This window comes from Dromaius novaehollandiae, chromosome 7 (genome assembly GCF_036370855.1).
Source record: "Dromaius novaehollandiae isolate bDroNov1 chromosome 7, bDroNov1.hap1, whole genome shotgun sequence".
NCBI lineage: Eukaryota > Metazoa > Chordata > Aves > Casuariiformes > Dromaiidae > Dromaius > Dromaius novaehollandiae.
The window spans coordinates 28,126,008-28,153,146 of NC_088104.1; the positions used below are offsets into that span (position 1 = coordinate 28,126,008).

General features: G+C 37.1%; 1 long non-coding RNA gene across 1 annotated transcript in view; it reads right to left on the reverse strand.

The window, feature by feature from the left end:
• Positions 1-27,139, reverse strand: part of LOC135328865 (uncharacterized) — a 165,169-nt gene that overhangs the window by 35,164 nt on the left and 102,866 nt on the right. The window contains exon 3 of the long non-coding RNA XR_010390004.1: positions 21,438-21,490. This is a non-coding gene — a long non-coding RNA (uncharacterized LOC135328865). The remainder of the gene's footprint in view (positions 1-21,437; positions 21,491-27,139) is intronic.

Sequence of the window (27,139 nt, forward strand, 5' to 3'; positions counted from 1 at the left end):
TCATTTCATTTAGCACTATTTGGTGACCTAACAGGATCATTCCAGATTTGTTCAAGCTTCAATTCCATTGGTTTTGGAGATACTGAATATTTGTATTTTTAATTATTCATAGAAGGCTTAAAATTTTAAGAGATGAATACATTTTATCTGCTTTACTGTAATTGTATTTTAAAAGGTTCCATAAATAAACAAGAATTGTGTGAAAAGACTCTTATTAGTCTGAAGTGATCTTTACCAGACTAAGATATACAATTAATTTGTCAATAGGACACAGATAAGAGATAGAACTCTCAGTAACTTATGTCACCCACCAAACATCAGTGAACTGTCAGTCCTTTGTAATAAATTTCTCCAGCAACAGCAGGTTTTAGTCAACAGTATTGTGATAAGAAATGGCCCTAAAGACAGCTCTTTGGTTTAGTTAAAGATCCTTTCTAATAACCTACAGCTGTCTAAAGAGCAATGGCTGTGGGAGTCACCAGCGGGTGAGCTGATGGTGCTGCAATGCCTCTCCCTACACTTCCTACGGTTTCTTCGGGATAACTGGGCATTCAGCAGCTTAGCTGCCAGTGGCCCATTCCAGGTTTCTCCTCAGTTCTTGACTGCTTATTTTTTCTGTTACTCATATGAAAGAGACTCTTCCCCTGGAAAGAAAGAAGGGAGGTGCGTTGTTTCAAAATGATGCAAACATTCCCGGAAAATGATAAACCGTACGAAATCCAATAGTTATTGGTCTCTGTATCTGGGTCACTTCAGAGAAAGAATAACTGTTTGACAGACTCTTACACCTTCTCCTTAATTTATATCGAGTATAAAAAGAGTGGAATGGGGGCCACTAATATGATTCTTAAATCACATTAGGGATATATCTGGTCTGTATCATCTAAAAAATGTGACTAGAAGCATACTGAAGCAGAGCTGAGAAGAATAAGGTTAAAGACATTATGAATATTTTCAACGTAATGGTAGTGTTGAAATTTGAACTTGGTTATTGCATCATAAAAATATACACTAGGAGGTACATGGTGATTTTCCCATATAATTTTTATGTGAGAATAAGAGCATGAACTATATGACTTATCCTGAAAGAACAATATTAAAGACTCACAGATATATATTGCAATAGAGGAGAATGAGTAGTTAATTCATATTTCTGTACAGAATTAAATATATGAGCATATTAAAAATCATATCTTATATACAGAGCTACAGAAGAGAAAGGCACAAATCATAAGGCAGAAACCTATTCCAAAGTGAATTGTTATATACTTAACATGTTAGTTAATTTCTTTGACCTAATTCCAAACTGGCATAAAAATGTCCCTGCTACAAAAAGGCTAGAACTTCTCAGGCTTCAGCTGACACTAGTATTACATAACTTGACCATATTACCATAAGAAAATAATTTACTTGCATCAGTATTCTCATGTGCGTGGGCTATTTATCATGAGTTCATCGTTGTTTTAAATGGATTTAACAAACTGATTGTACAGCATAAAATGCTGTCCCCTTTTTTCAAAGTTGTTAAACAGCTTATGCACCAGCTTTATGACTGGTTTAAAAATCCAGTCTGTATTGTAATTGATGCAATTTAGCTAAACCAAGATTTCATGTTTATACAAGTTCAGACACCTCATACACATTATAAAGGCTACCAGAAGGCATCCTGCATGTATGTCTCAGGTATGCCTCAAAAAGATCATGAGAAGAAGCTACCCACAGCATGGTTCTGCAACATTGCTGAACGACAGCCTGGGCCAAAAGCAGTTTTCCACATTTACTTTAAATTATCACCACAAAGAGACTGGTTTCTAACAGGAGATGTGTGAATATTTTTGTCTGAAATGTTTTTCACCCAGAATTACCTAATTCAGTTGGATAAAGTATTCCTGAATTCATTTTGATGGTTCAAAAGGAAAAAAAAACACAGAACTCCAAAGCAAACCAATGTTGAAACATCTTGTTGCAAAATTTAAAACCAAAATATTTGCACCATTAAAACAGCTTTTTGTGTAGGAATTTGACTTTCTATGTAAAAATAGACCTATGCTGTTAACATTTAGAGACCTAAGAATATGAAACAAAGTATATTTCACTGTATATAAAATTGAATTTTCAGAGTTTATTCCAGCTTGTCTTAAAATGAATTTTTTTTCCAAATCACTCAGATAGCCGTATACTCAGTTCTTCCTAGGGCTCTGCTTCTAACCATTTGCAGCTCTTTCTCCTCTTGTTGGGAGGTGAGGGATAGCAATGAAAGCACAACAGAACAGAACAAGACAAAATGAATGGTAATTAAAAGGAAAGGCAGGTTGCTGCAATGGAGGAAGCAGACCACAGAATTCTTTTGTCAACTGATACATCAGAGAATGTTATTGGAGAACCTAAGAAAAATTGTCAGTCACATCCAACAGTATTTGGTTTATCGAGCAGTACTTTATCCCCAGTTTACCAATGAAATATGGAGAGATGAGCAGTCTATAGAAGAGATAGGATCGGAACTCAGATCAGTTACCAAAACCTTCTTCTTTCCTTGTACTCTGTTCCCTGAGTGCAGTCCCTCCATAGGCAGATATCCTACACCATACAGCTCCAACATTAGGGCAAACGGAAACTCTTTTGGCTATGGTACAAGTTAGACGAGTCACTGAGATAAATTAGATTTCAAGCAGCTTTAATTTGGAGATCAAACAGCTATATGCAACTACCAAAGATGTTTGCACGCACAGATTTTGAATGACAAACAGCCCCCTGCAGGGCCAGGAGAAAGGAGAGGTAGGATCTTCAGGGAGGCTCTTACAAAAAGCGACAGCACCTGCAACTCCTGAGAGACACAGAACTACAGATTTTCAGTAAGGCACCATACCATCAGTAGGTGCCTAATAGCATCTCCCCTTCTTCTCCTAGTCTTGCTAGGCTTCTACCAGTACATTTAACCTAGAAGTGGTGAAGAATACAATATAGCGAGCACCTCACCCTTCCAAGACTGTTGTCATTACTCCAAATCGGAGCAGGGTCCGCAACCTCTTTAAGGGCCTCTTGCCTGTTTGAGATTGCTCAGACTGCAGCTACGATCCACGGTGATTCTTGCCACCCTGAAATGCTCTACTCTGGGGGAAAACACAGACTGGGGTTACCCAATATGAGATAGCTCTTTAAAAAAATTTTAAAGTACACATGAAACAGGGCCAGAATCTAGTTGTTTATGTAAAGCATTGACTGAGGTAGTCTCAGCATTTAGTATTTTCCTTAAATTATGACATAAGGAGAAGTCCTTTCATAGCTTATTCAGCTGGAAAAAGAAGAAACAATAGCATGACATTTTCTAATCAGATTTTTTCCCACTTTTCCAAAAGACAGTGTCCATCTGTTTTAGCATCTGCTCAGTGTAGTTCAAAATCCTCCTAAAAACAACAAATAAGTGAAATGGCTTCACTGCTTTCAAAATGTCAAGATCTAAGAATTTCCTGGGGGGAGAAAGAAGTTGCACATGTTGCCATTATTGCTACAAAGAACTATCTCTCACCCTCAGTCTCTCTGCCTCTTTAAATACAGTATGCAATCTCTGTTTATCTCAACAGGTCTGAGAAAGGTGCTTGACTCAAAATTCTAATGTTTCCAAACGCCCATATTTTCATCAGCCCCCGTCCCCTCCCGTGGATTCACCCAGCCCTAGACACAAGGTGCTGACCTTTCATCATCTCTTCTTTGGATCAATGACAGCAATAATGAAGAAGCAGGTTTGTCCTCATAATAAAAGATCGCTTATAACAGAAAGTGTTTAATGGAAAACATATATTTGAAGTAATAAATCAATCTACACAGGATTGCTTTCTACATATCTCACTACCTTCAACAGGTGAACATGAGAAGGACCTTTTCCTGAAAGACTTCTGCTAGCCATCTTTCTCTTTCTCTCAGAGCTCTCTGGCAATACCCTGTTCCATTGAGTTCTAGTTCCCCAGACATGCAAAGCAGTGCTTTTGCTTCTGCCTAACACCTAGAAACATTCAATTTTCCTGTCATTTCTACTGATATTCCCTGGAGTGTACTTTTTGGGTCACATTTTTCACCTCAAGTTTGCTCCTTCTGCAGTTCCAGTGATCTAGGACACCACACAGAAGTAATTTGATTTCAATATTCATGAAGTAACTCTTGTTGTAAGGGACCTTTGGAGGTCATTCAACAACTCCATTTCATTAATCAACTCATATACTACATTCATAAAAGGATTTTATCTCAGTGGTCATAACCTCATGACATAACAGATATATGTCTACCTGGCACATGAATACTTCTGCTGAGCACTACACAAATCCACTTCTTTTTCCATGCTTATTTTAGCATGTTCTGTCAAATTGAATTTATCTGTAAATTTTAGCTCATTTATTTAATATTCTCCTCTGTAAATGACAAAAATTAATGCCACAATATTTCATTCCAGTCAAAAGATACACAAAAGAATACACTGAAAAAAACCCATGACTCTTTAGTTTGGGATGTCTTTTTTCACCATTTTGCTGATTCTGGCCAAACTCCAGAATCTGTGTGTATGAACTTTACGCTTAACTCCATACCAGCTTTTAGAAAGGATAACTTTAAGGGTAGGAGGATACCTGCAGAGTAAACATTTATGTGTGCGTGGCAAGAAATGCAACAAATCTCTTACTGTATTTTATGTTCCATAGTCACCTTCCAGGAGAACCAGAGGGTCTTTTCTCTGTGGAAGCTGGATGAGATTTCATGTGACCTAGTTATTGATATGTCTATGAAAGAGTACTTATGCTCAAAGAATGTAGCAAAAGTATTTCTAATGGGAATAATCCCCACAGCCATGTTACCCAGGAGTTTCAGACACAGGATTGAAACACTATGCCACTGGCCCCATTAACACTGAGGTAAGAATCCATTTTAACAAATACCAGTGGTTCATGTTTAGAATATAGCAGAGAAGACTTTATTTTTGCTTCTGCTTTTAACATTGAGCAGAATGCAAGGTCTTCAAGTAGGGAAAGTCGTTCACGCACAGGTACTGAAATGTGCACTGTTAAGCAATGAAGTCTGTCCAAGATTTCTCTCACCTCTTTCTATGATGGAAGAAATCTTCCTTCATTTATCCCACATTTAAGATTATTGCCCATTCCAATTAGCATTTGTACATTTCCATGAAAATCAGTAGAGTAGAAAAAGGGGTTTTGGAAATAACAAGAGATAAAAACAACTGGTGACTGATACATGAATCATGTGTTAACACTGCTGCTATCCTTCTGCAAATGTCAGGGTGGATAGTAAAGCAGGGTTACAAGCACCAGAATGCCTTGAGACATGAAATATACTGTAAAGGTTTTAAACAATACTTGGTCATGCTAATTTCATATCAAAACAAATACATCTAAAAGGCTGGCCTTATTTATAGAAGGAATGACATTTGCGTGGCAAAAGCAATTGAATTTATATTATTATCTGTAAATGGCAGTAATTAAAGAGTATGAGGCTATAGCAGTCTTCTCTAGAAATAGATGAATACATCCAGGATAGATATAGATGGATAGCATAAGTTAGTGATGGAGAAGCCTCTGTTCAGTACCTAATTCTCATCAGATTTCATCTGTAAACAGTGCTATAGCTTTATCACCAGCATCAGTAAAATGGAATGAATGAAAATGTCATTTGGATTTAAGTTAATCCTTTATTATTAACCATTTTATCAATGGAATTTGTACAAGAGGAGGGGAAAATTGGTGTATCTGACAAAATCAGACTACCAGTGATTTTGGCCTGAAGGGATTACTGTTTCTGGTAAACTGGTTAATATATGAGTTGTGTTAAGGCTTTCTACTTCCTTCTTTTTAAGTATGTGGATAGATTCATTGAATCAATGGGATTATATTTGCTTTTGAAAGTATACAAGACCTGGTCTATACACAGGTTTTGGTGAGAAATACAACTAACATAGTTACATAGTTGCAAATTTTAGTGCAGAGGCAGTCATAATGACATGAAATACTTCTCTACTATGATATAATAAGTATTATTCTTTTCTTTTTTGTATGATAAATTCTGTAGCAGCTGAAACTCACCTTGCAACTGAATAATGAATTTTAGAGAACAGTCCATCATAAAAAAAAGATCTTTTACAAGTTATATAAGTGTTAATATCAAGCTAGGAAATCAGATAACAGCCAAAGTTGTGCATGTAAAACATGTTTCTTAAGCAGGTGGCAAACAGGATGAATCATTTATCTTTTTATTTGCAAATGTTAGTCAGAAATACCACAGATTTTTTGAGAAGGTCTCATTTCTGAGCACTAGTAAATGTAGTGATACATCCTTTCTTTTTAGCACTCATTTGTGATGGCAGAAATACAAATAGATACACTTGCTTTGATAGCTTAAGTGCCACAGTCATTGGAGCAGTTGTATTTATTTCTTATATACTTTCACTAGCTTTTACCTAAGAGCACTCTTAAAGCCAGTCCTATGAGATTATGAAGCCAGAAAAGGATTTGCATTTAGAGGAATTGGTACCAGGGCACGTGCCGGGGGACGGTGGCCCTCCCATGGCACTGGCCATTGCTGAAGCAGGCCATAGAGCTCCGCAAGTGTAATATGGGCAATGTACTGCTCAGGTGATCAAACTGATGAAATGGCTGAAAGCTTTTCCTTGTTAGGAAGAGCTCCAAGACTGCTTTTAAATTAAACCACTTTATTCCAACATGTTTAACAGAATTTGCAACAGGAAGGAGGGAGAAAAGCAGGCAGTACGTTTGAATTTTTCTTTTAACATTAATAACAATAAATCAAGGAAACTACTACAGGCTACCAGGTTTGTTTATCCTGTACTACCGTGTACTGTTCTTTATAGCATCTATGAACTGTCACTTCTGCATCTCAAGTATTCAATTCTAAATATTCTGCATGAGTCATTTTCAGAGACATTATACACAGGAAAAGTATCTGTTAGTGTATTTAAACCTAAGCATAGATGAAGTATAATGAACAATCTGCTAAATGTTAACACAATTTATCCTTTCTTAATTTACAAACATGACATATTGCATGTATTTAGTGTTAATCTGTTTTAGACATTCATTTGGTTTGACCTATGTCCATAATATATTATGTACCTTGAGATATTTATCTTGTCACTTTGAAACAAGATTACAATTAATATGACACACATGACTTTAAATTAGTACTCCAACTAGAGATGTGTGAGTAATGAATTAGCTACAGTCTTGAACTGTTGGCAGACAATTTAAATTGCCTGCCTCTTTCTGATGCATGATCTGGAATCACGAAATATGTACACGGTCTTAAGTCAACATGGTTTTTAGATCAGTGACTGAGCAATCCTATTTAAACACTTTTTCTAAGGGAAATTAACCCAAAAAAAAGTTTGTTTGAGACTGAATAGCCAGATGTCTAACTGTAAAGCATTCTTCCCCATATTTATTTTATCACACAATATTTGATTTGCTAATGTAAGGTCACAGCTAAAAAGTTAAGAGGTTGCCTACAGGAAGCAGAATTGTAATCGCAATATCATTAGAAATACTGAACTGTGGATAATACCTTATATTTGTACTTGTCACTTGTCTGGTTTCTGACAAGAGGAGGCAGTTTTGATGGGCTTCCTGTGGTCCTTGTGTTTTTTATCCTGTTATCCAATTTTCTGCTGCACTGCTTTCCTTCTGTCACACTGACTGCTAGCCAGCCTTGCCTCCTTTACTGGAAGGGCATACAAAGCTTTTCGCTGTCGTGGACAGAAATAAAAGGAGAGGCAACAACAGGGTTGAATTTTGATAAGTACCTTATGTCCCCTGTCCGGGATAAGTCACTCATGATCTATGTATCACCTGAAGGTCTTCCAGATATTACAGAAGTACCATGTATGGTATATTCACACATACATTTGTGTATGTGTACGCGCATGCGTGTGCGCGTACACACACACGCACACACACACGCGCACACACAATATAGTTTTTGGAAGTTTTTTTCTCCTAATAAGAATACAAGAATAGACTCCTATGGCTTAAAAACAAACAAACTGATAAAGAACTGTGCACTGCTGGAACATTTTCATTCTTTAAAAATGTGATTAAGCACACCACACCAGACTGGGCAGTTAGTACAAGCAGAAGAGGCTGGTGCTCCTGGAGAGAGCAAGCTGAGGACTAAAACAGAAAAAAAGATGCTGCAGGAGAGAGAGTAGCCAGTCTCCCCTGGAATATCTGTTCCTGGGCAGACGAACAAGTTTCAGCAGATCACTGTTATATACAGTCTTATTTTCTCTCAGTACAGTCTATGCTGTAGACATGTCTCAAAATATAGATGTGTATCTTGGCTAACATGTAATGCCAATGATCTTTTAGTATCATTTGCTGTTTGTAACTATTACTCATTTCTGTAATCAATAATTATTCAATTGTCATGGGAGATCTCAACTGGATGGGAAATATATACACAAGAAAAAAACTTCCCAAGATAATACAGTCAAGACACACTAGGATGATAAAAGTTCCTAGATTTTCTAATCTTTGAATTAAATAACAGAGAATCAGTATTGCTGCAGGACTAAGTTGTGGAAGTTTGAAATTCATGATACTGTTTGCAAAGCTTAGGCATTCGTGTTCTGACTTATACAGTCACACTTATTATATTATCCCTGCTATGTGTCATAGTTACTGAAAAAGAAGGCATTAAGTGGAAGAAAATTGTTCTGTAAGCTGTAAGACATAGCTGTATTACTAAAAGGAAATATATTGTAATGTGCTCCCATCATCATTGATACATATTAAGAGAAGAACCTTCTCCTATACTCATATTCATTAAAAAATATTTCCAGCACACGTAATTTTCAGCTTGTAAAGAGCATTTTTTTTGTGTGTGTGTAGCTTATTTTACCTCTTTTTCATCTTGCTAGACTCAATACCAATTTCTATTGTCAAGGAAGAAATAATTGCCCTGAACATCTGGGAAATCTTGGTAATGCTACTTTTGGGGAATGTGGCAATGTTGCAAAGAAGCATCTGAATTCTTGTTATTCAGTACTTTTAAAACTATTTTGGACAATGTAGTAAGTCATGGGATTATAGATAAAACCCCCTATGATTTAGTAGATCTCTTTTTATAACTTTATTTAAAAAGGGGGTTTTTATATGCCATATGGGGTGTGGGATGCAGCTGGAACAGATTGGTATTCATTAATCAGTAATTCATACTTAACACAGAACAGAATTACTGTTACAAGTAATGAATTCTCTAAGTTCACATTCTCAGTAAAGGACAGCAAGCATTTACAAGCATAATGATGACTGTCCTTAAAGGGCTTCTTCTGCAGCAGTCCTTCATTCCCACAGTACAGTGAGACCATGCAAGTTTAGGTTTGGAAATGAGTGGTTCCAGGAGTCAACATTCACACTGATGTATTAAGAGGCAAAGGAGATACAGACAGCCAGGAACTGATACAGCCTGTACTAGGATGATATCTACTAGGATGATATCACAGGAATTATGTGATTTTGTAAGAAACCTGACCACATAAAAAAAACTTGAAGGGTGTCACCAAGCTTTGAAAAATGGCATCAGATTAATCTAACGCTGGAAGGTTTGGTAGGTCAGAAAGGAAGAAACATTTCTGTCAAGAAATATGCAGAAATTTTATTATTTACTGTAACTAGATCTAAAACGCACTGCCCAACATGGTATAGCAGGGTTTCAGAGCAGATATTTATACATATTTTTCTCTTGTTTTATTTTATACTATCAGTGACCTCAAGAAAACTTGCTTTTCATTAGACCACTTAAGCCTTAATGAGGGACGACATCTGGTAGCTACCTTGCCTAGGACCTCAGACAGCAGGGCATGCACTAAGAAGTCTCCTGCGAGGTATGACAGACACACAGAAAGAGCCTTCAGGCAATGAACTGAGAAGTCTCTGAATTCTTAATTACATATGTGACTTTTTCCTGTACTGGCTATCTCCTTACATATAGGGCACCCTTTTATTGACCCTTCTAACACTTTATTCTATTCTCTCTCACATATTTAGGTGTTTCTTCTTAGGAGAAATTAGGACTTTTTAAACTCTACGTTGGCATACATTTGAGTGCATGCTTGTGCTACTGTATGTTCTTTGGTTACAGTCAGGTGCAGTGTCACAAGTGTAATCACCGAAAAAGCTAAACTTCTGACCAAATAGGTGCTCTTGACCTTAGTGTGCTGCAGAATAGGAATACATCCATGCACCTGAAAGAGCTCTTATAAATTTATAGACTCAAGTAAATACAGGCTGGATGGGCTGTATTTATTTGTTATCTACACCCAAACTCAGGCAACATAAAGTCCTCTTCTGTTAAAAAGCTTCCCTATGTTAAGATTGTCCTTTCTGTTTTAATATTTCTTGTTTTCAGGTAGCTTTTACAGACTGCAGAGGTTTGGTGCTGATAGGTCAAACCTGACTGCGATACATGTCTGAACTTCTGGATTCTCATTCATATTGAAACTCCAGATACCTTGTGGTTTTTTGTGTCACAGTAAGCGAGGCAAGGCACTTACAGTGGTGCAGCTCACCTGTGATGTAAGGCAAAATGTTACATACATAAATCTGAACAATTCATTTCAGGAGGAGTCAGGGGTTTTTTGACCCGGTAACCCTGATCTGGTAATTTCAGTAGCTTTATAACTGTACCCTCTCTGAACTCAGCCACAGAACTGAAGTATCGAGTTTCCTAACAAGTAAATGACTGCAAGAGACCATTTCTCTTCTAAACCATTAGAGCATTAGCTGAACAAAGAGCTTCATTTGGCAATTAGTATTCCTGTGGTGAACAGGGAGAGAATTAGTCAGTGATACAAGCGGCTCAGGCTGCAAGAGCTGAAGCAAAAGCCTCGGTGTGCAAGCTTTCTGATGCTCCATTGCCTTTTCTCCTCCCAGTTTGAGAATCTCTTGCATTTATTTTTCACAATAGGCTAATGCTCTTGTGTCGAAAGAATACATTATGGCTCAAACATTCTCCCTGCTTCAAAAGATAGGCAACAGCTACTGGAAACAGCAGGGCTCTCTGCTGTGTTTTTAGTCCTGAGGCTGATCAATAAACTCTGGTGACACAAGGGAGGAAGGGGTAACGTACTCACACACTGTTCAGCCCCAGGAATGCAGAAAGGATGAATAGAAAGCTAAATGTTTCTTTAAGGAATGAGACCCAAGCACAGATGGCACTCTGTATTCATGGAAGGATCCCACATGGTGCAAAGAATTAGAGCCTGCAGGGCCTCATAAAAAATAATGGAATCACCTATATTCAAAATCTTCAGCCTGATTCACTCTCAGCTACATTGCTGTAAGATAGAAGTAAAGGTATTAAAGTCATTGGCTTAACGCAGTGTAACACTGTCCTCAAAGCTGAACTTCACACCCACTGTGTGAAACAGTTACCTAAAGGGCTCATAATGATTGCATCATGAATAAACTGTCCAAGAAACCTAAAGTTTCATTTTTAACCGCTATGAACCAGAGACTGGATGCTATTTTGGGACATTGACACTTCCTGTTGTGGTGGAAGCAACCCAGGAATTTAGCTCAACAAAGCATCTGTGGATTTCACAGGGAGTTAGCTCATGTATTAGGTATTTCTAAAGTGCAATCTTTATATTTTTCTTCAGCTCAAGAGCAGTGTGCAGTCAGGAGAAAGGAAAAAAGTCTAGTCTTTTCATTTAGTAATAACCAGATACCTAAAGCCCCCTCAAAAGAAAAATAAACTAATGTCATGCTCAGCCTTCAAAGTTGTAAGTTGGAAGAATAAAGTTCAAGATACTCCAGAAATGGAATAGATTAAAAACTTGCTGCTGAAGGAATTTGGCTAGATTCAGGAATCTCGACCTTAAATGGAAACTGGCAGAATTTGTCTGGTGTATGTTTGTAGTGGATATAATCAAAGTATGCCACTTAGTTTCAAATGTTTGTATTACTTTTAGCCAATTAGATCTTTCTACAGCTTCTGGATTGCTAAATTTACTTGGACTACTTAGTTCAGTGCTACAACAGATGTAAAAGGAAAATAAAACAAGCTCTTGACGTTGATTCAATGCCAAACCTTTGTGATGTCCACTGGTAGGTCACATAGCAATTAATATTGCCACTTCTTCAGAACTTAAGTGCTATGGGTGTGTTAGTTCTGAATTCTCCCTTAATAATAGAAAAAACTAACTATATGTCAGTACCATGTTTGCTGGTTACTTTGAAACAAACCTGTATTTCAATATCCAGTGCTGCAGAACTTCTATTATTAACAGGATACTGCAGTAGAGTATAAAAAATCTGGGTAGACAAAAGCTTTTCATCTAATTCTGCTGCGCGCACAGATCCATCAAAGTTCAGTGGAGGGGGCAGAATGAGAAGAAGGCAGATGTGACATGCCTCTCTAGCTGAGACACGGCCTAGGAGTTGTTTCTATTCCTGCCTGAAGAATCTTCCATTCCTGGGTTTTTACTGACGAAAAGGCAGATGGCATGGGATTCTACTCATCCCACATTGTTCCTATTTTCCTGGTCTGAACCACCTCAGTCACTAGTGAATTGTGTTGTCGCTTGCTGCTACAGGGGGCCCTCTGTTCTGGGATGCACCTTGAGCTGTGCTCCATCAGGATCTAGCCAACGGAGGGATTTACTTGCTGTGAATTCACTGAGACTGGACCTAAAATTCCTGGTAGAAAAGGCTGCTGGTGAGGTATTATCTGTGAGAAATATTTGAGTTTGGAACACACAACTAGTTTTGGAGTGATAGCAGCGTTATCAAATGAGAGTCAGGGAACACCACACATCTTGTCTGGGTATGTTTTGAATGTTTGAAGTTGGGATAAAATTAGAGACTGGGGAGGAGGAGAGGACTCTTAGGCTAGTGGTGATGGGATGGGTGCCATTTATGAAAAATAGTGTGCATTTTAATTACCATGTCAAATGCAGCTGCAGTAAATGCAGACACTGTTTTCTCTGTACAGCTCTATAGTATCATATCTGCGTAACCTCTGGCTGGCTGGCCACATATTGGCTCTTAGCAAATTGCCCTCTTAGAAGGAGACCCTTCCACAGCCCAGCTAGGCAGCCTGCAACCTGCAGAATCCCTTCGTACCAGTACTAATGGCAGCTGTTGCTGCTAAGAAAGACCCTTAAGTTTAATGCATTACTACCAGTTCAGATTTTCCAGAGGTGCTACACTTCTGGGTGGATGCTATTTTGTTCATTCGATAGAAACATATGCAAGAGCAATATAATGTGCAACAGCTCTAGCTGGTCTTAGGCATGTGGCTTAAATACTTGGTCTAAGATAGTTGAGTGCGGCTAGATTGCTGAATTTGCAGATCATAGGAGTGGCTATCTTACGAATATACATGCTTATTAGGCGTTACAGAGCCAGCCCATAAACTAAGTTGGAGTAATCAAATAAGAGGAAGGCAAGGGGGTGAAAGAAAACACCATCTGCTAACTCTCGATCAGTCACTTATAAGCAAACTGGAATATAATGAAGACCATTGCATTCTGATCATGAATAGACCCTTCTGCTTGGCTTGTGTTATTTCTTCCTCAAAAATAGCACATATGTTTTGCAACAGTTTGGTAAACACATGAAAAAGGGAGGAAAAGCAAGCTAAAAATCTCTGATTAACTGTATGAAAAGTAGCAATTTGGATGCTTTAGAATATATTTCTATATTTATTTATTTCACAGGCACTTTAAATAACATATACACTATCAATAGTTTGATTTGCAAGCTAAGAGCTTGATTGTGCACCATCAGGAGTTTCTCATCCTCATAAGATCATTGTATTTGACAGAGTGAATCCAGATCAACACTAATTCACGGCCTTTCATTCCCAGTTATTTATAGCTATAAGCTGATAAACTGATTTTATTAGCTGCCTGTTAAATGCAGGATATTCATGGAATCTCCTCTAGGGTTGAAATTGCAATTGTTTTTAAGTCTGTGCATTTTCCAACACTAACCATGACTTTCGATGCTATTAATATAGAAGAACAATATAAAACGGCATACCCACCTGTTGTGCCAACTACCAGCAGCCAATTACATATGTTAACACAAGGCCAATGTTCTTTAATTAATACATTAAAATGAAAGAAATCAATTAATATGTTGATTAGATGCAAGTAATTGAATTATTGCAAGAAGTAAAATTCATTGCAGCATTGTCATGAGCATTCAGATCCTGCTCCTGGAACACTTAAGCAAATGAATGAGTTTTTATGAGAAGAAACATGTCACAGCACGTGAGACAATGCATCTCTGTAGAGCTACTCACGCTTAAGTGTTTTTCAGGGACAGGCAATACAGTCTTAGGACAGGTCTCAGCCACACCTGTGGTAAGGATTCAGCCCTAGTGATGTTAGTTCAGCTTAATTATGTAACCAAGTGAGATTTTTGGGAACATCTGCAGAGGTTGCCAGGATGGCTACTTTAAATAATATTTAAAATTCAGTCACTAGTAAAGGATTTCTTATAGGATATTCTTTATCTAGAAGACCCCTGTAATTAGAGCTCATCAGAAAATAAAAGCCTATGATCATGTCAAAAATAACCTATTTTCATTGCAAATTTCACTTGAATGGAATTTGGAAAAACAGCTCAGCATTAGATCATAAAAAATGAAAATACTGCATGCTTTTTTCACTTTTGGAAGTTAATTTTATCTCTCTGCTTAAGCTAGTACTATGCTTCTTCTGACACTGCCAGAATAAGATACAATGAATAGCAGTATGGGATCAGTGTCAAACTGCTTATTATTTATCTTTGGCTTTGGAGTTACCAACAATCAAATCTTCATTCTTAAAAAGTCTATCACAGCATTATTTTGCTGCGAAGGTAGACTACTCCAGCTGCAGATGTTGCAACTACATGTGCTAATGGAACAGGGCGGTAGAATATACAGCTGATAAACTGCAGCTAAAACACTTTCAGGAGAAATGTCCAGTCTGCCCCTAAAACACACATTTCTTCTTTCCCAGAATTTCTTGAGGAAAGGCAGTCTGTTACCCTATAGCAGCAGTAAGGAATATAAACCCAAGAGGACATCCATTTTGTTTTAAAACCATGTGACTGATAAGATGCCATTAATTTTCTTTTCTTAGGTTACAGCAATGAAGCAACACATGTTTCAGCTTAGAAAAGAAAACATGATGCATTCACACCAGGCGTTAATTAGGACTCCAAAGTACTTAAAACCCTTAACTTAATTTTGAGAAGAATTTATATGATAACTATTACATTTTGCTGTTTGCAAGTGCTCTTATTTTGGCCTAGTTTTGGTTACCGACCTTTAGCTGTGAAAAGCAAAACTTAGGAGACACAGATACAACCATGCTTGAGATGCGCTATTAATGTTCTAAATAGAATTTGCGGGTTTGCATCTCTGCCAGCTCTTAGGATGCTTTTAAAGTTATGCTCCCAGAGATTACAAAGTCATTGCAGTGCAACTCAGTTTGGTTTTAAGGCTGCTAAGGCTGGAGGATTAAAGCACAATGCTTGGGTCAGTGGTATTTCAGCCCAGCAAATAAGGACAACTCAAGCTCACATATGGATCAGAAGCATGCATACCTCTGTGCGCACGCATATAAGATTTGAGGGCCTGGAAACAGAGAAGAGAAAAAGTCCATCCAGGGAGTTTAAAAGAACGGCTTTCTCTGGCAGCTAATTCTCATTACTGAAAGAAAGTGAATTGCCCCTCTGTGTTTACAGTAGCCCACCTAGCACTGAATAAAATTTATTCCACTGATGGGGTTCTCTGAGGACTCCTCCCACAGCACCATGCTTATTAGCCTTGCAACTTCCACAAAAAGAAAACACTACAGAGCTCTTCTAAATCGGAGTCTTTGGAAACTACTTTCTAATCTCTAATGTACAATAGTGGAATACGAGAACTATGTTATGATAAATATGCAAGGGCTGAGTTTCTCTCATTTTATCATAGAAGATGCTTTTCCATTTATATTTAATTTCTATCACATCATCGTCATGGACAAGTGGGTGCTATGGAAGAACTATGGGGGAGCAACTCCCATAGCTAAACTCTTGAGTAGCTAACAACTTAGTAGAGAAAATGCATCCTCACTGTGATTCTATTGTCTCACTGGAGTTATTTTGGCTTAGCTGAATGCTACAGTGAACTCCCTGTTGCAGAACAACCGCTCTGCTTGCCTGCCTATTTGACATCCAGAAACGTGAAGGGGTTAGTTGCTGTCTATCATCATAGTCAATTACTTTTTAAAAGACAATTTTACCAGTTGGCACCTGGCTAACTTACCATAGCTACCTTCTCCATAGAGACAGTCTCCCTAGGTCAGCTCTGAAGCACGCAGGGGAAGCATAGCACTATATCTGTGAGAATAAATAGACGGCATCTCCACATCTGGGAAAAATAATCTGATTTAACCTCTGTTTTGCTTATGCTGATTTATATAAAGGCAGTGATAGGAGGTTTGTAGTCATTCCTCATCATTGCACCACTAAACTCCCATTATGTTCCTATTCCTATTAAAAACTGTAAAAGGGGGGGAAGTATATTTTAGCATCCTGAAACACATCATTCCTTGCATATTATTTCAAAGCAGAGTAGCCATGGTCCCTGTCACACATTTATTACTGGCAGAAAAAGAGGGGAGTATTTCAGAGTAGTCAGTCAGGCTACTATGATAAGAGTAAAAAAATGCCTTTCCCTTGATGTATAAAGCTCCAAGAACATTACAGAAACCAAAAAGGAATGAATTGGCTGGGTGTGGTTTAACTGAACAGGAAGAAGAGGCAGGAACATGATGTAGACCAGTAAATGTGAGACTATGAGATAAAAAAAAGTGTTCTTTCAGAGCAACGTAGGTGAAAACAGTATTTCGTGGTCCTCTATTGTTTCTGTTTTTAACTGAGATTCACGTGGGACTTCACAACCATGTGTTCTTTTCTTGACAGGATACAGTATTGACCTGAATACCTGTTACACACTGAGTATTTTTTGCATTTATTGAAGGTTTCTCTGTTTTACAATGAAGAAATTATGTGAGGGAAGTCCTAGAAGGGCTCCTGAGAAAACTATATTAAAAATCTGCCACCAGATTAAAGAAAGGCTTGGGATGATGTCTTGTGTCTATAGGTGTCCATATCCTTCCATAATTCAACTCTATTTGGTCTCCTCTGCATTAGCATCTAAGTCCCTTTGTATGAAATCCATCTTACTGTAAAAAGAAAACGATTTCTACCTTCTGTCCAAAAAAGGAATAATGAACATTTTTTGAAGAGTGACTATTGCTACATGTAGGAAAATGCAGAAAAACATAGCAGTTCTTTTCTTTTCTGAACTTCTTACATGATGCAAGAAACATTAAGTTTCTCCAATATTTAAAACTGATGTAGCATAACAACAGGCACTTGCATGCTGGAAATCATCCCCTAACCTTCTTTGCATTCTAACAAAGAGCCTGGGATGAACAGTTTTAAGGCAGAACAAATTCAGAGCCTCAGGAGTCAGCAGCCTCTCTTTAAGCTGACTTACGCACATTTTCATGTCAGCACCTCTCATAAAAGGTTTATATTAAACCAACTAAACTATGGAATTTTAAGATGAGAGGTTTTGTCCTACAAGGTGTTAGGAGATTAAAAAAGAAAGCAAAAGCAGCAAGATGGAAAATTCACAAGAGGAAAAATCATTGCATCAATTGGTAGGTGTTTCAGACTTACACCCAGCTGATCTTTGACTATATTTTTGAAATGGAAAGAAGGATCTTAACACCATGAGGAATCCCCTCTTAAAGTTACTGGATGCTTCCATTCCTCACAACATGTACAGGGGACTCCTGATTAACATCTGCTTGGTAAAGTCAACAACAACTGGTCCATCTGGCCTAGCAGTCTGTCTCTGACAGAGGCAATGGGAGATGGGACTTCAGGATTTAATTAATTACTTATTTAAAGATAACTGTGTTAAGGACATTAGAAGGCACATCCCTCCCTAGAACTTCTATTATTCAGGCACGGACTGTTGTCCATGAATTTATCTCATCCTTTTTTCAGCCTGCTAACAGTTTCTGCATTTCCACGTCTTTGTGGCAGCAAGAAATTCAGTGGCAGCATCCAGAAATTCACTACTTGTTTCATAAAGGACTTTCTTTTATCTGCTTATGGATCTCTTATAAGTTTCTTAGAGCAATCCTATTCATTTTCCTCATTTTAAAACATGTTCTTTCTCTTCCACCATCTTCATCCCCTGCTTCTCGCCATGCCAAAGCACTGTTTGCATGAAGAGCACATCTACAGTCCATCTTTCTCCCACTGTATTGCAGTTCTCTTCTTATGTCTCCCCTTTATCCTAAGATGCCATGCACACCTTTAAACAATTAAATTGCTAAAATTTGATGGACAGATCTTGTCTTCTCAGAGTTTCAAATGTTTTAGCTACTTTGAACATAGAGTCACTGAAGAGGAAGCAAGATGGTTCTGAGATTTCACAAAAGAGGAAGGCATTCACTACCTCTCAAGAGCAAATTCGCATGCACTGTACCTCACTGACAGGAATGAGAAATATACAATACCCTTCTTACTAGAATTCAATCTTTTCTCATATAGAAAAAGGTAGATATAGGCCATGGGCACAGAAGGATTCCTGTGCTATTGCAAAAGGTTAGTATAATCTTCCTTTGGCTACTTACTTCTCTCCTCCTTGTTGATTAAGAATTTAAATAAACCTAGAAAATGAATCCTTGCTGTGAAGCAGTACCTGATATATCCACACAGACCAAACCCAATAATGAACGTCACAGTCCAAAGTATTTTAACAAAGAATTGTATGCAGAAAGGTCAAAAGAATGCAAATTGTGGTACATTGTGGTAAAGGCACTTGTGGTTATAGCAAGCTGTATCAGTGGGAAGGCAGAAGTTGTGTTAACCTAGGTTTTCAAGACTTGCCTTTGATTCAGTTGTGTCAGAAATCCCATGTGGGCTGTAACCTTCACTGCTTCCCAGTGGAGATTTTTGTATACTGCATTCTACCTTTGTCCTTGAAAATACGGGAATTCTCATGAGAAAAGATGCAAGTTTGTTCAGAATAGCCAAGGACTATATAAAAAGATTACATCCCAGAGGAATAGTGTGCGGTTCTATACGTTGCCTGTGAAAACTCTGAATGTCTCCTTCACAAACAAAAGATCATGAGTCAGCCTGTGCAAGCAGAATCCACGAGATGATCTCATTTTTTTTTCTATTTAAAGGATCATATGGCCCAGATCTGTAATTCATGGAAGACTCCCTTAAGATACTTTTCAGAAGTGTTGTAGATACAAGTAGTTTTAACCAAGTATGAACTCCTACAGTTGACTTGGATGCTGAATTAATTTCAGGGGAAATTGATGGCACTCTGCAGTAACTAGTAAGAAATAAGCATTTTGGGGATGGAAGCTCTGATAAAAACCAGTGGAAATCATTGGTTTTGCAAATCACTGATCCTGCAGTCTTAGATAGCTACTACTGAAGATCTATGCACATTTTCTAACCATTTCCACCTCCCCAAACATGGTGATTCAGAGTCCTGTGCCACTGCTTGTACTGCCCTACACAGTCCAAGCCAAAATCCTGACCTCTATTTCTAATATTTGAAAAAGTTTACGCAGAAACATTCAGAAAAATCAAATCAAATTGTCATAGATAAGTAAACCCCATTAATCCTCTTCTATTCATCTTAATTCAGTCTAAAATCATATATCCTGAATAAGAATATTCATACATTGGGATTTAATGTAATGTAATGTAACTAACTGACCAAATTCCACCGTTAGTTGCTTCAGATTAATGTGAACACAAGCCCTGAATTACAACTGCTAGGTACAAACCTTGCCCTTTGACTTGCTTGGCTGTTTGCCTGAAAGTCTGAGGGCAGCTGAAGATGTGTTAAAAGAAATGAGTCAGTTAAAAAGAATACCTGCCTATTATTAGAAACAGGTAGGATTTACTCTGCACGGTATTATAGGTACAAGATTACTGTCACTGAATTGATGGTTTTCAAAGTCATTCTAATACCCTGTATCATTTACTATTTTTTAAATTTAATTTGCTTTTAAAATTACTTTTGCTAGCTATCTAAAAGAAACACACATAAATCAGAAGACAGTATTTCCAGAAAGCACGCACTGCTACTTAGTTATTGTTTTATATACATTTAACACACAGAATGATCATTTTAGAAGCCAACTTCATCTCCTATAAACTTACAGAGCAATGAGAGAATTTACTGAGAATAGCAACACTATTCCATGTTGCATGAGAGACTGTGATTAAACAGGGTGACCTGCTGAGATCTCTAAACCCAGGGGAATGAGAACTCTTAAAAGGATATGCAACCAAAGCCTGCTCTGTATTTAATTAACAGTTCAAGAGGTCTGGGAACTTCCTGACATACATTATCATTTAATAAATGCTTTGTATGGTATGGCTATACTTCTTTAACTAAAATGAATGATAATAAAGCATTCACTTTAAAAAACATGAACTAGTTATTAAAGATAGATTTCACATTGCTTTACTCATAGCTTGCACATCTTATTAGACATAGACATATTGGGTTCATATTTAGTATCTGGAACTTACATTTTAAGAGACATTTATGTACATTTAAGTACCTTACCTCTTAAGAAACCAGGAAAACTGATGTTAAGAATTCCTCTTCATATCATTCATAATTTTAATACACCCTAACACATTGTGGATTTCCTCTTTTATAAATCTCCCACATACTAGCATCAAAAATACCTACCTGTCAAACAGTACATGGAAAGTAATCAAGTAAAACACTATTTTAGGTGTGGCTGAAGTCAATAGAAAATGTCACCTGGAGCACAGTTTTCACCTGTCATTCTAATAACAACTCTTGCTCTTCACAGAACTGAGATCAAGGAGTATAACTTCCAAAACAGCCAATAATTTCTAAAATTATATTCCACAATAGTTTTCTCAAACTCTAAAAAGATGAGTGAGCATTAAAAGAAAAAAAAACCTTTGCAGAAGAAGAAGAGAATGTAGAAGTTATTTTAGATCTCAGAACACAGTAATAAGAATGCAATTTTAATTATATTAACATAACTTCACTACCATCTCAAAGACTATTCTCTTTTAAGTCACATTAAAAAATGGATATGCATAGCATATGCATAGCAAAAAAAATCAGTCTGTATTGTCTGGTATGCTTATAAAATTATACTTTTCCATAGTAGAACTGCATCATGGCCAGTATTTCTGAGGGAACTTTGTAATATAATTAAAACAATAGTGTAGTTATTCAATTATTTCAAGTGTCAGTGTATTTTTTTCCCATTTAGATCCTGAATCTGGCAGATAACTTAACCAAGTGTCAAATATTTGTACAAGAAAAAGATGTGAGCTCACCGTTGGTGTCTAGAGACTGCTCCCTGCTGATGTTCTCAGCATCTCTTCCTTAACTAAAAAAAAAGAAGCAAAAAGCTCTCAAATATCAAGCACATCTTGTGTGAAAACTACAACCAGTATTTACTATCAACATTTTTGTAAAAAAAGAAAGATTAAATTAGCAAGATTCATTATTAAAGTCACATTTGTATAAAAATGATTTTTTAAGTAAATATATGTTTCCATGGTCAGGAATAAATTTTAAAAAATAAGAATAGATAACTGTAAAGCTATCTGAATCATGTATGAAATGATCCAGTTCTTCATTAATTTATGGTTCAAATTTAAACTGCCATCTTTTGTGACAATGACTGATAAAAAGGGACTGATTCACTTTTTCTACATGAACCAAGAATCCGTTATCTGTAAAACGTTATTCGGTGTGACATAGGCTCCAAGAGCAGGCCAACCATTCTCACCCAAGTGAAGAACTACTGTGCCTGCACCACTTGCCTTCTCCAGAGAAGAACTAGATCATATGAAGTGAGTTGGGATGTGCACTGTTACTTAGTGGATCTGCGTGCAGCTTATGAAAGCTAAAGAGCACAAACAGCAAATTCTAAGGCCCTTCCCAGGGTTCAGATGGTTAAGGTTTATTTTTAACAGAGTAACTTCAAGGGATATCAACTGAAACATTTTGTTTCTGTTTATTTTTGTTTTGTCTTTCAGGTTCCCAAGTATAAGATTACATCATGGAGATTAGAGAGAAGTTTCTTATTTTCCTTGTGCTACACATTTGACAGAACTTTGTCTTTAGTTAGTTTCAGCTGTTTCCCTTTTACAGTTAAATGTTTCCTCTGTTATTTAACTGTTTTTCCACAGCAACAAAGGCCACAAAGATATTTAAAAACACAACAAGATCTGACTGTAACAATAAAACCCCAGAAGAATTTGTAGAGGATTCAGGTCAAGAATAATATATTTCTGATGCTAACTGGATTACAAATGGCAAAAAGTGTTCCGAGGCCTACAGCAACCCTCCTGAAGCCCTGAGTCTGGCTCCTTATGAGGACAAATAGCATGTGTTGGTGCCAGCGGAAGTTTATTATATGAATTCAAGCCTACCGACTACTCTAAAGTTTACCTCCTTGGTAAATGGATAGGTTTAAAACCAGGGTAGAAAGAAACAAAAATACTTGAACAAATAGGCTACTAAAAAACTGCCACTTGACTGGCAATTTCAAACGTTACGTATGAATATTATGCCACGTTATTTGCATCATTTTATGAGCAGTGAAAAGGATGCAGTGAAAAGGATGCAGACATATTTGCGTCTCCCAGTGCATCTGCAGATGCGGACTTTCCCGATAGTTCACTTTAAGGCACTTAGCACACTTCTGCTAGTACCCTTTGCAGGCCGTTCTTATTTAGCCAGGGAAGGGACTGAGTTGTGATCACTAGAAATTTTCCTGAATAAAGATGCCTCATATATATTCCTTGCTGTGTCTCTTTAGGAATTTGATTGTTTGCCAACATCTTAATGTTATGAAAAAGCTGTAGGTCATTTTACAGCTCAGCATTTAATGGCATCATGTCACCCAAATCTGATTTAATCTCTGTTTTGTCTTAAGTTTTAGGTTCACATCACTTGAAAAATGTTGTAATGCTAATGGCAGGCACACATATTTGCTAGTGTCCTTAAAAATGCCCTTGTTGTGCACAAAATTTCAGTAAAAGTGTCTTTACAGTAGGCTTTTGGTGAAAAAATCGTCTGCATATAAAAACAAACAATAGATTATTTGTATTGCAAACATTTTCAAAGTGCAAAGGGGAGAAGCACCTTTTGGCCTGCACAGTTACAATGCAGAGTGACAGTTTCTGTTAAACAAGTCTGTAAGCAACCATTGGAATGAGTTCATAGCTGCATTAACAAATTTAATTTTATCCATGCCAAAATTAATAATGTATTCTTCAAAAGAATACAAGAATATGTTTAACATCGATACATAACCATATTTGCATTCATATGAATTAGATTTTCATTGTCTCCACCAGTACAAGCAGGAACAGACCAGGTATTTTTAATTCCTTTGATCGAAGCATATAAACAAGCCAACTACTAAGCCATGCTAAAATTATTCTAGGGGGTGAATCAAGTCTAAAAAAATTTAGGAAGAAAATCTGAAAGGCAGCCCCCTGCTAAAACTAGATCCCTGGGAGATAAAATTCAACTAAACATCCTTTTCTTTTGGTGACCTCCAGTGTGACTTCTTTTGTCAATATTCATGTTGTACATAGCTTATTATACAGAAACTTGTCCAAGAAATATTTATTGTTTCTCTGATGACCATATAAAACTTGTGAATGTTTCCGAAAAGATCCTACTTCAAGGCAATAACAAAATTATAGTATAAACTTCCATTTGTAACCAACTAGATAATCTCAGCCTCTTTCTGAATATAGCTGAAAAGAGAAAGAATTGAATTAAGGAATGTTCTTTGATTGAAATGTCATTTTCTCTTTCCTCTATTTCACATTTTAACCTGTCTATATGATAGAAACTCTCTGTGGCATATAGCTAACTTCAGTTTTAAAATGCAGAAAATAATAGTCATTGATCAGACACACTGATTTAGAATAGAAGCAAATATGAAAGGTAAGAACAAGCATCAGGTAGTCAGAAAACAGTGAGAAAACATGGTGACAAATACTATTCTATGAAGTCTGTCTGCTTCTTCAGAAAATATGTTTTCTCTGGGTACCAGAGTAGGTTGGATTGGGTAAAGTCTTTTGGAGCTGTGTGGCCTTATAATATGACTGCTGGAATAAATACGTAAAAATTATAGCTAAGTTTAATAGTCCCATTTGAAGAGCTACGGAGACTCCTGAGGTTTTTTTTTCAATTTTTCTCACAACTTTTACTGTTTATTTTACATTTTCTTTCAAGTGTATATTTATGCATATTAAAGGTGTGAACTCATGTCCTGTACCTTTTTGTACCTTCATCTGTCCAGTTTTGCAGTACTTACCTACAGTACATGGAACAATGGCAGTCAGGCATTGGATAAAAAAGATATTTATTTGATGAGTTCATTCCGTAATATTCAATCAGAAGATGGAAAACTACATTTTTTTATTTATGTAATCTCTGTAAAATTTAGTTCCATACTCAGTGGAGTGTTTTGTTTCTGTTTTCCACAGGACCCTATGGGAGCATCTATCCATCATCCAAACCCATGTACAATACATAACTTGAATAAACACAAGTTGAATTCACCAGGAGCTTTGCCAACAATATAATAAAATATAATGACATTTCTTAACATACAGTTGCCAGGTCCTGCATGTTTTACCCTTGTAATTTACCTTCTGGGGAAAGTAATATGTGATAAACTTGTTGCAGGTGGTAATAAATTAGCAAATGCAGAACTGATTCAGAACAGTTGTGTCCACCCATCCCTAGCACAGATGTTCTGCAAAAGATTTAGAGGCTGTTTTGTAGGCACCCAGCCTCTAAGGTGAATTAGTAGCATGCTTGCACAGAATAATAAGAACGGTCCTTTTTTTTTGTAAGTGTTCTCCTGATTATTATACTCCTCCCACACAGAACTTCTCCCCTGCACAGGATGGCCAGGAGTTTAGATTGAAAGCAGTTTTTAACCTGCGACACAATATTGTTTCTGATGCATGATTATTTTCCTTAAAAGCATCTTGTAGTATCTTTACTTGGACTTTTAATAATTTAGGTAAATGTACTCACTAAGTCATCAGAAAGTACTGATTAATTTGTCTGAAAACTCTCACTAGATCAGAGAGGCATGATTTTTGTGGTCTTGAAGGGCTGGTTTGGTCTATCACGCTATACTTGTCCTATCATAATCAGGATTTTAGTCACAGGTGAGGATAGCTAGTCTATTATTATACTTAACTCTCATTGCTCACTTTCTTAAGGAGGACCTCTGTTAGTCATAATTTTGCAGAATGAAGATCATGTCTATTTTAGAGATGATGCTGCACCGACTTGTTAATGTCTTGGTACTTACTACAATATTCTCCTCCTTGGCACTGGCCTTTAATCTCAGAAATCTCATTTAGAATCCAAGCAGACTGAAAAAGGTCTGTCTGGGCTCTCCTGTGACAGCTGAAGAAGCTTATATGTAATGTACTCAGATAGTTTCAGTAAAGCAGTCCCTCTCTAAACTCAAATAATTTATCTTTTCCAGATTGGCAGTAATTCGACAGTGAGTGCACAGAGGCTCAAGCTTTGATATTCATGTGGCTCCTCAGCACTTCAGCATAATATATTACTAGGTTAAGGAGCATTGAAGACAAATATTTCAGTCCTTGCAGTATCATTTCTCCCCACGTTGTCAGATCTTTAAACTAAAAATATAACACTGCCAGAAAATGCTTATAACTTGATGACAAACTTGCCTCACAATGTCAATGACATTTCTATTAATGGCAGACAGCAATCTTGTGATCAAATGAACAAAGAATACATTCTCTTATGGAAATAATGAATAAACCAAATATACACAGACAAGGCAACCTGGTCCTGGTCACTGCCACTGAGAACTCTGAGACCCAGTGAGTCATTTTATCATATTTGTTCTCAGAAGGGACCTTGCTGTAGAGTAGTAAAGGAAGTTCATGAGGCGGCTAATCCTCCTTACTATGTAATGTAGTTATACATGAAGACGCAGATCCATAGAGTTATCTAGGTGTTTAAAATTCCCATTCTAACCCCACTTCAGCACTTAGACCTTTGCCAAGACAGATGAGAGTTTTCAAGGAACTTCGTGGACATGCATCATCACTAATGAACACACCTGATACATCACATTTCATTATGTGCACAGTGAACTCCTGGATGATCATATTATAAAGGAAGCCTGGCTTCTCTTTTAACATGAGCTACAGGAACATCCAGGATTCATTCTCATTTGGATGAAAATGTAGAATATCTGACCTGCCTTTTAAAATTGTGAGTGACAGAGAATATATCACAGTCCTTGGATAACTGTCGTTGCTGATAACAATGCAGGCTTTTAGTCTGAGTTGTTTTAGTTTTAACTTCCTGCTATCAGAATCTGTTACATCCTACCTGATATTTGCTATAGCACGCTGACATCATGTGCAGATATGACCTGGTATTTGCAAGCAAGTTTCCTGCCTTTCCTCTCTCTTAATACTGTCCTATTCTGTTGTTTCTGACAAATGATTTCATATACTGGTTCTTTTTAAAATAATCATATTATCAATCAGTCTTAAGCTGCTAACACTTTTTCTATGTTGGGATGGTCTGTAAAATCAAAGAGATCCCAATTCTAAGCAGATTTCTGATTTCATGATCGTTATGGCGACTTCTCCTGTAGTACTAACTACGTGTGGTGTGCCCTCACAATCAGAAAGTTGAGGGGAGCAGCTTCCAGTGTAGGGATTTTTCTAAGGTACGACTGACATAGACAAATATATAAAAAGTAGCTGCCCTTGGCTTCAAACTCTGCTGAGTTCTGAATGCAGTGGGAGTTAGGAGCCCTTGCCTCTCAGAGGAAAGATTACTTTTGCATTTGTTGTAGGAGTGGGAACCAAACTGATCTCATGCCAAAATGTCTTGCCCTATGTGATATAGTACACGGATGCTAAAGCTGCACATAATTTAATGCAGCACAGAGCTACAGATTCACAGCTGAACAAACCTGCAAAGAATCATATTATTG